Raw genomic sequence first — 14,788 nt, 5'->3', positions numbered from 1 at the left:
CAACAAGATAACGGTAAAGTATCGCCATCCCATACCCCGTCTTGATGACATGCTTGATGAGTTGAATGGTTCATGCATATTCTCTAAGGTAGATCTTAGGAGTGGGTATCATCAAATCCGGATGAAACCCGGAGATGAGTGGAAAACCGCATTCAAGACCAAGTTTGGTCTATATGAATGGTTGGTGATGCCTTTTGGTCTCACTAACGCTCCTAGTACTTTCATGCGATTGATGAATCATGTGATGAAACCTTTTATTGGCAAATTCGTGGTTGTTTATTTTGATGATATTTTGGTGTATAGCAAAACCATGGATGAGCATGTTAGTCATTTGAAATGTGTGTTTGAAGTGCTTAGACAAGAACAACTTTATGCCAATGTTGATAAATGTTCCTTTTGTGTGGATGAAGTTGTTTTCTTGGGATTTGTCGTGAGCTCAAGGGGGGTTGAGGTTGATGAATCCAAAGTAGAAGCCATAAGAAATTGGCCCACTCCAAAATCCATTGGAGATGTAAGAAGCTTTCATGGCTTGGCTAGTTTCTATAGGCGTTTTGTTAAAGGATTTAGTACCATAGCCGCTCCTTTGACCGAGGTAATCCGAAAGGACAAACCTTTTTCTTGGGGTGTGGAGCAAGCTAATGCCTTTGAAACTTTGAAACAAATGCTTAGCTCCGCACCATTGTTGCAATTACCCGACTTTGACAAAATATTTGAGATTGAATGTGATGCAAGCAAAGTGGGTATTGGAGCTGTTTTAATGCAAGACCAAAAGCCCATAGCCTATTTTAGTGAAAAACTCAAGGGAGCGACTTTGAATTACACTACCTATGATCTTGAGTTGTATGCCTTGATTCGTGCTTTGGGAAATTGGCAACACTACTTGTGGCCTAAAGAGTTTGTAATTCGGACCGACCATGAGTCCTTAAAGCATCTTAAGGCCCAAGGTAAGTTGAACAAAAGGCATGCCAAATGGGTTGAATTCCTTGAAACCTTCCCTTATGTAATCCAATACAAAAAGGGAAAGGAGAATGTAGTGGCGGATGCCCTATCAAGGAAACATGTTTTGATTAATACCTTGTCTTCCAAATTGATGGGTTTTGAAAGCTTGAAGACATTGTATCCCGAGGACCCCGTCTTTGCCAAAATCTTTCTAGATTGCGAAGAATGGGAAAGGGAGAGGTGGATTAGGGATAGGTCTTCTACTTCCTATTCCAAGTTTGATGGTTTCTTGTTCAAGAACAAACGACTATGTGTGCCCATGAGCTCTTGGAGGGAGTTATTTGTGAGAGAGGCACATAATGGGGGATTGATGGGACATTTTGGGATTGATAAGACTTTGGGGATTCTTGAGGAACAATTTTATTGGCCTCATATGCGGAGGGATGTGGCTAAGATTTGTGGCCAATGCATTGAATGTCGCGGCGCCAAGTCTAGACTCCTTCCCCATGGTTTGTATACCCCTCTCCCCACCCCTCAACAACCTTGGGTTGATATTTCAATGGATTTTGTGTTGGGTTTGCCTAGAACCAAAAGGGGTAAAGATAGCATCTTTGTTGTGGTTGATCGATTTTCTAAAATGGCTCATTTCATTGCTTGTCATAAAGTTGATGATGCTCCTCATGTTGCCTCTTTGTTTGTTGAACATGTGGTAAAGTTGCATGGTATTCCCAAAACCATTGTGAGCGATAGGGATCCAAAATTCCTTAGCCACTTTTGGAAAGAATTGTGGGGACGACTTGGTACTAAATTGTTGTTTTCTACCTCTTGTCACCCACAAACCGATGGGCAAACCGAAGTTGTCAATAGGACCTTGGGTTCTATGCTTAGGGCCATGGTTAAAGGAAAATTAACATCTTGGGAAGATCAATTGCCTTTGGTTGAATTTGCTTACAATAGAGTCATTCATAGCACTATTGGCATGTCACCTTTTGAAGTCGTTTATGGTTTTAACCCCCTAACCCCTTTAGATCTAACCCCTTTATCTCAAGATGTTGTGTTGAGTTTAGATGGAAACAAACGAGCCGAGGCCATGAAGAAGTTGCATGAGAAGGTGAGGATTCACCTTGAGAAAAAGAATCAAGAAACGGCCAAGAGAGCAAACAAGGGCCGCAAACGAGTTGTGCTTGAACCGGGTGATTGGGTTTGGGTACATTTCCGAAAGGAGAGGTTTCCCAACAAAAGAAAGACCAAGTTGATGCCTAGAGGAGATGGTCCATTTGAAGTACTTGAACGACTCAATGATAATGCATACAAAATTGATCTTCCACCCGAATACCAAGTTCATAACACCTTCAATGTGTGTGATCTCTCTCCTATGGTGGTGCAAGATGTTGATCCCTTAAATTTGAGGACAAATTCTCTTCAAGAAGGGGAGAATGATACAACTCGAATGGCATCAAGACCTTTTACAAGGAGCCAAGCGAGGGAACTTCAAGCTATGCAAGCATTGTTCATGAGGAGGGACATACTTGAATACACTCTAACACCTTTCCGGGGATTGCAAGTGTTCATGATAGCATGGGAGGATGGTTTGGAGAAGAGGTTGGAACATGGTCATACTTTCAATGTGACTATTACTTGAAGATTTGCAAATTCAAGTTTTGTTCCCAAAAGAAGACACCCAAACAAGGCCCTTACTTCATTAAGGGTAAAAGTGTAATAGTGTAGTTGTCTTCTTTTGAACCTTAGTATAAGTAGTAGTCTATTTCATTTGGAAGACTTAGTCTATGTTGAATATTGATGTCTTGAAATTGTGAACTCTTTTGAGTGTTGAGAGCTTGCTAAGCTAGAGATTGTGAATCTTGTGAGAGGATTGGTTATTAGGGTATCAAATCCCTATTGGTCATCCTAAGAGTTTGGTGCTCTTTAGTTCCTAAATTAGAGGTCAAGTTAATTCAAGAACTTTGGTTGCTAATTTGGGTCTTTAGTTGTGTCAAATTATCTATCCTTTATGTTTCTTGTCCTTTTTTCTTCATTTTCGTATGGAATATTGTATCACGTGTGGCCAACGCGGGAATGTCGAATTTTGTCCCATTTTAAGTAGGATTAGGACCCTTTTATTTGATTAACAACCCTAAACTATAAATAGCTGTTTTTCTCATTGTTAATGACGTGCTGGGATTATTCCAAGACTTGTAAGCCGTCATATTACCTTCTCTCTAAGTTTATTTTATTTTTCATCTTTTTTAACCCTAGATTATTCATGAATTCTTCTTGTTCATTAAGAATCATGAGTATCTAAACTTCTTAATTCTAGGGTTGTGGCAAAAGACATGATAGTTGGTTTGGTGACTATTTCTATCAATTAAATTTCCATATTTTGGGTTGCTTATTTATTCTTGATCTTAATTGTTTGATTATCTGGCCAATAGTTAGACACTATCTGTGGTGCGTAAATTGGACTTGAGAAAGGAAGTTCACGTACGTAATAAGAATAAATAGAGTTTGTTCGATTTAATCATTTCGCTACTGAGGATAGAGATATACCCTTTAGCCCTACTTAGTTGAATACGGAGAATCAAATGCGTTCTTGTTACCTCTGATGACCATAGAGATATAGGCGTTATAGTAACATCTACAGATAAAAATCCGCTCTTTCTCGGTTAAAGTTCATCATTTGTTTTATTTTATTTTTAGTTAGTTTATAAATATAACTTTGGATTTTACTTCTTGTTTAGATAATTAGCAATAGTTTAATTTAGTAAACAGTTAATCATAAGTCTCTGTGGGATCGATATCTAGACTTAACAGTCTATATTACTTGCACGACCACGTATACTTGCGTGTGCGTTTGGGAGCAACAAGTTTTTGGCGCCGTTGCCGGGGACTTAGAAAAATTTACTGTTTTTTCTAATTTGAGTTTGTTTTTTCTATTCAAGTCTTTACTTTTTTCGTTGTTCTACTTGTGTCACTTCGTTTCTCTGGTTTATGCCAAGCACTAGAAGCTCAGGAAAACTGTTACTTGATCTTGATCCCGAAATCGAAAGAACTTTTCACAGATAGAGAAAACTGGCTGACGATGTGGCAAGACTTGCTCTTGAACAGGCAGAAAGGGATAGAAACAGAAACGGGGACGAACCAAGTTCCAGAGCAGCTGCAAGGGCACAAGAGCAACGAATTCTCTTGTCCAGTTATGCCAGGCCTAGTCTAGCAACTATTGCTAAGGATATTGTTAGGCCTAACATTACTGGAAATTTCGAGCTAAAAGAAGGAACAGTACGGCTGGTGCAACATACGTGCTAATGTATGGGTAAGTCTAGTGAAGACCCACATAAGCACTTGATGCAGTTCATGGAGTTGAGCGAGAATTTCCAATATAGAGATGTTCCCGATGATTATGTGAAGCTGTTCTTATTTCCGTTCTCACTGATTGGCAAAGCGAGGGAATGGTTGACGAATCTATCTGCAGGTTCTATCACTTCTTCGGAGATATTATCAAATAAGTTTATCGACAGGTTTTTCTCACTCAAGAAAACAAAGGAGCTACAAGGAAGAATTGCTAACTCACTCATAGAGACTCCGAATCTCTACCACCCGCTTGGGAAAGGTATAAGGGTTATTTGCGAGATTGCCCCCATCACATGCAGCCAAAGGAGATCATTGGCAACTATTTCGTAGAAGGTCTTAACCATGAATCAAGGGCCCTGTTGAATGCTTTAGCTTAAGAGCAGATCTTAAACAAAACATATGAAGAGATGGAAGCTCTCCTTGAGATGATATCTAAGGGTCATCATGAGTATCACGAGACTAGCCGGGTGTTACCACAAAAAGCTGTTGGGGTTCTTAAAGTTGATGATGTTGCAGCTATTCGGGCTGATATAGGTACTCTTACTAACGTGATGTTGAGGGTGTTTCCTCAAGCTCAACAGATTCAACCAGTTTAACATATTCAGCAGGCAGCATGTGTAAGTTGCAGTGAGCCTCCTGATTATAACAATTGTCCATTGAATCCAGAGTCTGTCTATTTTGTGGGGCTGCAGAACCGTGGTATTGGAAATCGAGGAAACTATTATGGAAATAATTACAACACTTCATTTGGGAAGCAGGATTTCCACAAGCCGAACAATTATCAGCAACCTCAAGCTCATCCAGCTAGCAATTTAGAAGAGATGATGAAGCAGTTCATAGCCCAAAATCAAGTGACGAAGCAGCAAAATCAGAAAATTCAGAATGAGATGCATAAATCTATTCACGAGCTTAAGCGTCAGATGGGGCAGATGACTCTTATGCAGAATGTCAGACCATCAGGTGCTCTTCCTAGTGATACTAAAAAGAATCCAAAAGAGTGTAAGGCAATCACTTTGAGGAATGGTAGAGAGCTAGAAGAAGTGCCCCCGAAAAAGAAGAACATAGAAGAAGCAAAACTTATCCTTGCTAAGCGAGCTGAATCGAAGCAGACAGTCGCAGAGCAACATGTAGAGGAAGTGATTCAACCACTCCTTCCCTTTCCACAGTGACTTCAGAAATAGAAAGCAGATTCGTCTTGCAAGAAATTTCTTGAACTCTTAAAACAGATACACATCAATATACCTTTGGTGGAGATTTTGAAAGAATTTCCAAAATATGCTAAATATATCAAAGATGTGGCTGCGAACAAACGGCGTTAGATAGAGTTTGAGACTGTTGCACTTACTGAGGAGTGCAGTTCTAGGGTGAGGAGTAAAATCCCTCCAAAGTTGAAAGATCCGGGCAGCTTCACAATTTTGATTACAATTGGGAACATTGAAGTTGGGCTAGCATTGTGTGATTTGGGTGCTAGTATTAATCTGATGCACACCTCTGTGTTCCGAACATTGGGCTTGGGTGAGGCTAGGCCAACCACTATTACGTTGCAGTTGGCTGATCGATCTATTGCTTATCCTGATGGTATTATTGCCGATGTTCTTGTGAAGGTAGGCCCATTTATTCTGCCAGTTGATTTTGTGATACTTGATTATGAGGCAGATAAGAGTGTTCCTCTCATCATGGGGAGAGGATTCTTATCCACCGTTGATGCTGTGATCCGAGTGAAAGATGGGAAGATGTCCATAACAGTTGATGGACAAGAGGCGACTTTTGATGTGTTTAAAGCTACCAAGCTTCCAACCCATTATAAGGAGATGAAGATGATCTCTGTGGTGGAGCCCGAGCTCACTAATGCTGAGTTAGACCACTTTATAGCTTCGCGAGACCCGTTGGAGACAACTTTGGTGTATGGGGAAGATCTGACGATTGATGCAGAAGTTGAGGAGTGTCTTAGCATTCTTGACACTTCATGTGCTTATCTACGAGCAAGTACATCGTTTGAGGAGCTAGATAGACCAGAGTCATGGAAGAAGCCGAAACCATCTATTGAAGAGGCTCCAATTCTTGAGTTGAAGCCATTACCTCCTCACCTTCGCTATGCCTTCTTGGGTAGTGGAGACACATTGCTTGTAATCCTCTCTGCTTATTTGACTGATGTGCAGGTTGAACGTATGTTACGAGTGCTAAGAGATCGAGTCCGAGCCCTTAGATGGTCGATGGCTGATATTCGAGGTATTAGTAGCTTGTTTTGCATGCACAAAATATTATTGGAGGAAGACAGCAAACCTAGTGTTGAGTGCCAGAGGCGACTGAACCCAATCATGAAGTATGTGGTGAAGAAAGAGGTGATTAAGTGGCTTGACAGCTGCATTATTGTTACACCCCGCACTTTCAGAGCATGAGCATGACACGTATGTCACCGTAGTAATGGAGTGTCGGAGACTTCCCATGATGTTTTGGAAGGTACAAGCCATAGGAAGTATGTAACAATGAAGTAAAGGATGATTATGATCTCGTAAGTCGCAATCGGGAAAGACTGTTTTGAAATGCAAGAACATGGCCATCATCATGTATAATAAATGATAAGTATCATGTATGGAGAGTTTCGAAAGATTTCGAGATCAAGCAAATTGAAGAAAATAAGTTTGACGAAAGATTGAGAAATGTTGGGCAAAATTTTTAGTCAACTTTGGAGGAGCATATCTCCTAGTATATTAGGAGTTTTAAGGTGAAAAAAAAGCCTAAAATGAAGTTCGTCGAGTCTAGTTTATAATGAAACAAACCATTCATCGATAGGACATCGGAGTAGAGAATTATGAACGTTACAAAATGAGCTACCAACGCAGAAACAGGGCTGCAACAGTACCGCTACAGTACTGCCGACTTTGCTACTTATAAAAGGGTCAAAAATCCCTCTTTTTGGTCATAAAAACTTCTCAAAATTTCCAGAAAATTCAGCAACTTAGGGGAGCAAAAATAGAACACAAAAGTGAGAATTTTGAGCAAAATTCAAGCTATGGAATACTAATCGAAGTTTGGACAACGTGTAGACGCGATTATGATTTCAATTTGTGTGGAGTTAGCTTGGGAACAAGTAGATATGGAATATTTTGCTACCTTCATAAAAACAAGGTATGAATCATTGAATCTTTTCTTTATTGACTTTGATTAAGGAATATTTGCAAGAATAAAGGTTATAGTTTGTTGTGATGATGTTGTTGAATTATGAATTGAGGTTTGAAGTAATTTTGGATAAAATATATATATTTATCTTGTAGGATGTTGAGGATGTTGTTATTGATGTTGTTGGTATTAATTTCGGCTTCTTTACGGAAATAAAATTATCAAATAGTCGTATCACAATTTGGTTAGTTGAGAAATTTAGAAGACATCGTGTGGGATGTTTTAGGAATTATATTGGTATGGATAATGGTTTTGATGATGTTGGTATTGTTGTTGTTGATTGGTTGTTGATATAATGATTTCGGGCTAGGCATATAAACAGGGGAGATGTTGCCCGAATTTCGAAAGAACCTAAAAGAATTTTAATTAAAGGCTTAAGATGAGCGTAAGATGATGATCCTAACAATATTATGAATGGTTCTATATGTAGATTACGAGGCCACGAATGATCTTGAGTAAATTACAAGGCAGGAAGTAAGTCGGAAGTCGAGAAATTATCTTCCAGGTATGTTAAGGCTAGTCCCCTTCTTTCTAAAGGCATGATCCTTCCGTTATAAACCTTTGTGTCGTACCATAATATCATTGGTTCCGCAAATGCTAGAAGTCCACGAATTTCGTGATCCTTATGATGTTATTGAGCTTCTAAAGCATGATTCTTTTCCTACCAAACCATGTCTGAATTCCATAAAAAATTTCATTTCCAAGAATGTTAGAGATTCATGACTTTTAAAGTTTTCATGATGCTAAAGATGATTTTTTTTTTTATGATAACCATGATGATGATGATCATGAGAGATTTATTTATCCAAGCTCCAAGGCATACTGATTTCATGTTATTATGAGGTAATTGTTTTTATTCATAGAGATTTCCATGTACATGAGCTTTATATTATTATGATGACTATGATGAGAATGATTTTATGTTCAAAGGTTCCAAGTTTATGATTTCAATGACAATATGATAATATTGAGCTATCTTTTGACCTTTCTTAATTTTATTCATTGTTGTTGGTCTCACCTTATAATAATTGTTCCTTCAAGGTGAGACAAAGCGACGATGATTATTCCATAATATAATCGGAGGTTACCGACCTTACGTCGCTCCGATGTACTCATAGCTTTTATTTGGCTCTTATGCATGCTATATATATATGTATGTATTTTACTACACCGAGCCGTGCTATAGTTGGCCGGGTATGGCACCTATTGTGCAACCACTGATCAGTTGGTATTACACACCGAGTCCCGAAAGGGCCGGGTACGTTACACACCGAGTCCCGAAAGGGCCGGGTACGTTATGATGATGATATTATATATATGTATGTAAGAAATGTTTTTTTAAAAGGCTAAGCATGCATGACATCCGCCTTATGAGGAATTCAGATGTACAGGTTTCCTCTCTTATTCCTTGATACTTTTCATATCTATATTATGTTGTTACTCATGCCTTACATACTCAGTACATTATTCGTACTGACGTCCCTTCTTGTGGACGTTGCGTTTCATGCCACGCAGGTGTATACAGATGAGTAGAGGATATTGCTAGAAGATGTTCCAGCTAGATTGGCGAGCTCCATTTCCTCCCGGAGTGTTGCCGAGTCAGAGTATCTATGTTATGGTATATTGATTCATGTTAGAGACTTTGCAGACAGAGTCACGTATATAGCATGTCAGTCTTGCAAACGGCTCTGCAAGCCGATGTATCATTATGCATCATGTTACAAATTTCATACGATTACAGCTTTTACTTGATTTGAGAAAGACGAAAAGGATGTTTTTTTTAAAAGCTTTCATTATGCATTTCATTTCGTGATTTAAGAGTCCAGTGAGATTATGAATATAACGAGAACCAGCGGGTTCGCTCGGCTCTAATTAAAGGGGTCGCGTGCCCATCATGATCTATCAGGACTGGGGTGTGACAATTATTTATCCCATCTCTGACAGCAAATGGGTAAGTCCTGTACAATGTGTTCCGAAGAAATGGGGCATGATTGTAGTAGAGAATGAGAAGAATGGATTGGTGCCTTAACGAACTGTTACTGGTTGGAGAATATGCATTGACTATCGCAAGCTGAACAACGCCACTAGAAAAGATCACTTTCCTTTGCCGTTCATGGATCAGATGCTAGATAGATTACCTGGGCATGATTATTATTGCTTCTTGGATGGCTATTCGGGTTACAACCAGATAATGATTGCACCTGAGGATCAAGAGAAGACCACATTCACATGCCCATATGGTACGTTTGCATTCCGGAGGATGCCTTTCGGTCTGTGCAATGTTCCAGGTACTTTCCAGCGATGTATGATGGCTATTTTCCTCGACATGGTGGAAAAATATATGGAGGTATTTATGGATGACTTCTCTATTTTTGGGGATTCGTTTAATGACTGCTTGGACCATCTTGATGCCATGTTAGCTCGTTGTGAAAAAACGAACTTAGTACTTAACTGGGAAAAGTACCATTTCATGGTTCGAGAGGGCATCATTCTTGGGCACAAGATATCGAGCAAGGGAATAGAGGTTGACAAGGCAAAGATTGAAGCAATTGAAAAATTACCACCACCCGTTTTAGTTCGGGGAGTGCGCAGTTTTCTTGGGCATGCAGGCTTCTATCGACAGTTCATCAAAGACTTCTCTAAAATTGTTAATCCAATATGCAAGCTTTTAGAGAAAGATGTGAAGTTTGTGTTTAATGAAGCCTGTCTGACAGTTTTTGATGAGTTGAAACAAAGGTTAGTATCTGCTCCTATTATCATCGCACCCGATTGGTCTCTGCCGTTTATTTTGATATGTGATGCAAGTGATTTTGCTGTGAGAGCTGTCCCTGGTCAGAAAAGGGACAAGATTTTTCACCCTATTTCCTATGCCAGCAAGACACTTGATGCAGCCTAGATGAACTATACTGTCACAGAGAAGGAGTTATTAGCGGTTGTCTACGCCTTTAACAAATTCCGATTATATCTTGTGGGTACGAAGGTGATTGTATACACTGATCACACGGCAGTTCGTTATTTGTTTGCGAAGAAGGATGCAAAGCCGAGGCTTATTCGTTGGGTGTTACTGCTGTAATAGTTTGAAATCGAGATTCTTGATCTAAAGGGCACAAAAAATCATGTAGCAGATCACTTATCGAGGTTGGAAGATCGGGAACATGTAGATGAAACAATGGCGATTAAGGAGACTTTTCCTGATGAACAACTCTTTGCTCTACAATCAGCTGAGGTGCCATGGTATGCAGACATGGTGAACTTTATAGTAAGTGAGATTTACCCCCCTGGTGCTAATCAAGAGAAGAAGAAGCAAATTTTGCATGGCAGTCGTTTCTATGTTTGGGATGAGCCCTATCTCTACAGGGTTGGCACAGATCAGCTAATCAGAAGGTGTATTCCAGAGGAAAAGGTCCCCGCGATCCTTGAGAAGTGTCACTCATCACCCTATGGGGGACATCATGCGGGTGACAGAACAGCTGCAAAGGTACTTCAGTCCGGGTTCTATTGGCCTACTTTGTTCAAATATGCTCATAAATTTGTGCAAGCTTGCGATAGCTGCCAGAGAACCGGAAATATCTCCAAGCGTCATGAAATTCCTTTGAAAGGCATCTTAGAGATCGAATTATTTGATGTGTGGGGTATCGACTTCATGGGTCCCTTCATACCATCCAAGGGTAATAAGTACATATTGGTTGCTGTAGACTATGTCTCGAAATGGGTGGAAGCCATTGCACTGCCCACCAATGATGCTAGTGTAGTGGCACGATTTCTGAAAAAGAAAATTTTTACAAGGTTTGGGATCCTTCGGGCCATCATCAGCGATCAAGGTATGCACTTTTGCTATCGTCTCTTTGATAAATTGTTGCTCAAATATGGGGTGAAACACAAGATAGCGATTGCTTATCATCCTCAGACGAGTGGTCAAGTAGAGGTATCGAACAGAGAAATCAGGAGGATCTTGGAGAAGACTGTGAGCGTGAGTAGGAAATATTGGTCACTGAAGCTGGATGATGCTCTGTGGGCATACAGAACAGCTTACAAAACTCCGATTGGCACATCTCCCTATAAGCTCATCTTTGGTAAGGCATGTCATCTACCAGTTGAGCTCGAGCATAGAGCATATTGGGCAATCAAGAAGCTGAATCTAGACATGGTTCAACCTGGAGAAAAGAGACTGTTGCAGCTCCACGAGTTGGAGGAATTTCGCTATTATGCTTATGAAAACGCGAAGATGTACAAGGAGCGAACTAAAAGAATCCATGACAAGCACATCCAATCTCGTGACTTTGAGCCTAGGTAGTTAGTCTTGCTGTATAACTCTAGGCTGAAGATTTTTGGTGAAAAGTTGAAGAGTAAGTGGTCTGGGCCATTTGAGGTAGTTCGTGTGACCGTACATGGAGCGGTTGAGCTAAAGAAACCCAACTCGGATGAGACATTCCTGGTGAACGGATAGAGAGTGAAGCATTACTACGGGGAGGCCTCGGACCGCGCGAGGTCCTCCATCGATCTAGAAGAGGTTTGAGAAAAGCCCACGTCGTGGTGCGACGTTAAATCAAGCGCTTCTCGGGAGACAATCCGTGTGAAAAAAAATGAAAAGAAAATGAGAAAAATACAAAAACGTGTCTTGCCACGACCTTAACTAAGGCGCTGGTTGGGAGGCAACCCAACGTTTTTGTGCATATAGGTCACGTTTGTTCATGTTGCAGGAATAGGGAAGGAGAAGGACCACAAAACAAGCAAGAATGAGTTGAAATTTGTTCCAGGTTTGCTGTATGAGTTGAACCCACGACGCGGGGCCAACGCTAGAACGAAAATATCCTGCAGTTGTTTTTTCTGTTAAGTCCACGTGACGCGGGCTCAACGCCTGACTGCCATTACGTGTTGCATCCGCGACGCGGGTGTGGCACAATTGCTCCATATTCTTCCAGAAATTCACCTAAATGTCCAAAGCTTCTCTCGTTCACTCGTGTGCACAAGGTCACCTCCAGAATCAACCAAAACTGCTCGGTTTCCCGTCCTTTGTCTTCGTCGTACCTAGATACATGAAATACAGCGACATAAGCTCAAATACGATGATTTCATCATATATTAGGCGTTAAAAGTCTTAGGAATGTGATGTAAAATGACACGAAACATGATATTTGTGCCAAATATCACCCTCCCCCCCCCCCCCCCCCCCTTTTTTTTTTTTTTTTGCTACGAAAGATATAATCTATACATGACTGAATCATATTATTTATAGTTATAGATTAAAGGTCTTAGGTTCGGGCCCTGTATATGAAAAAATTCATTGTAAGGATCGCTTCTATTTTTTTTACTAGGCTTTATGCGGTGTAAATCCGAATTAATAGAGGCACTGGTACAACACCGTATGAGAACAAATAAACATTCAAAACGTTCATTTTTCCGATGAGTGTGTTTAGTATTTGAAGAAAGTTTACACAAAATAAACCAAGAGAACTTGCCCTGTTTTCTATAGTAGGACTAGCAAAGAATCCTTAACATATTCCTATACTACACATACAATTCTAATCTCTACTCTCTTAGACATAGAAGAGGACATTACCATACTTGTCAGACAGTAATATTAAACACCAATGACATTATTAATCTTTTCAACGAATATTTTGATCATGATAAAAGTAACTTAAGTTGTCACGATCCAGCTAGGGGCCGCGACGGGTACCCGGGGCTAACCACCGAGCACCGCTCATTCTACCACTTATCATACTCATTAGACATTCCTTTATCAAATTCAAGCTCAATTTATAAGAAAATCATTCCTCATTTGAAACATAAATACTTTTATAGACATAAGACTTTAGGCTATCAAAATAATATATGTATATATATTTACATAATGGAAACCTCGGGAGACCACATAACCCACACTACGTATCTACGAGCCTCTACTGGAGTGCTAGACATAAAGACGGGACAGGACCCCGTCGTGCCCAAAACATACATATACATATATACCAAAAGAATAATCAATGGCACCTCCGGAATATGGAGTGCTCTTCAAATCAGCGAGTAGCTCCTACGAGTCTAGGTCGCCTCCCTGTCTACCTGTGGGCATGAACACAGCGTCCAAAGAAAACGGACGTCAGTACGAATATTGTACTGAGTATGAGAGGCATAAACAATATTGATACATCAATAAGATAAAGGAAACATCAACAAGGAAGCAACTGTATATGACTGTCACTTATAAAAGAAATAGCACATGCAGACTTACTTCATATCCATCATCATATCATATATTGCTGCGGAACGTGCAGCCCGATCCATATATCATCATATATCAATATATTACCGCGGAACGAACGACCCGATCCATTACCCATATATCCCGCGTCCAGGCATCCCGCGTCCGGGATGATATCATAAGATACCAGCTGATCAGGTGGTTATGCATCTATAGCGCCTCACCTTTCCCCCATGTCCTCTATGTACATATACATATCATATACACATAATATACGTAACATGCATTAGATCCCAAACAAAAGTGCACTTTATCGGAGAGACGTAAGGTCGTGAACCTCCAATTACATTATGGCGTCATCCTCACCGTTACGTCTCACCTTGAAGGAACTAATATTTTGAGGTGAGGCAATAAGGACAAATAGTATCAATGAAATCAAAAGCATAGAAATATCTGCCTCATGAAGTCATCATCGTCGTCTTTATCGTTATGGAGCGTAACTCGTAAGAAGTTCTCAAAGTTCTTCAAACTTCATCTTTAGGGATGTAAGAAGGTCATGGAAGTATAGGGAAGAAATTATGGAATAAGAGTCATGCCTTTGAAGGAAAGGGAATAGCCTTACATACCTTTTTCGTTTAACTAATCTATCGCTTGTTTGTTCTCCTTTGATGCTCACGTTTCTACCTTCAAGAGAAATCGCATGAACATTATCCAATCGATTACTTAAACGTGCTTACTAAAGCTAAAGAAAATTAGGCAACATTTCCTTTGTTTATACTACTTTTCCCATGTTCTATATCAGCTCCCAACGTTCATATCAACATTCACAATATTGCAACCAACAATCATCATTTATCTACATTTACCACAATTCACCATTTCTCTTCAATTTCTCCACAATTATGGTTATAGCTCATTATCGCGTTTCCTCACATATAATACCTATTCCATAGTCTAAATGTCATTTATAACGTATTCACGATCACAACATACCATCGTTCATCATTCATCCCAACCACTATTCAACAATGACACTATTCACTCATTTATGACCCATTTTCTATGTCTTTCTACAATTTAAGTGTCTTAGCCTTCCAATACCTTAAACAACATGGTATG

The sequence above is a fragment of the Lycium barbarum genome, chromosome 7 (assembly GCF_019175385.1).
Source record: "Lycium barbarum isolate Lr01 chromosome 7, ASM1917538v2, whole genome shotgun sequence".
NCBI lineage: Eukaryota > Viridiplantae > Streptophyta > Magnoliopsida > Solanales > Solanaceae > Lycium > Lycium barbarum.
The sequence above is the reverse complement of the archived record's forward strand: the minus strand, read 5'-3'. Positions refer to the sequence as shown.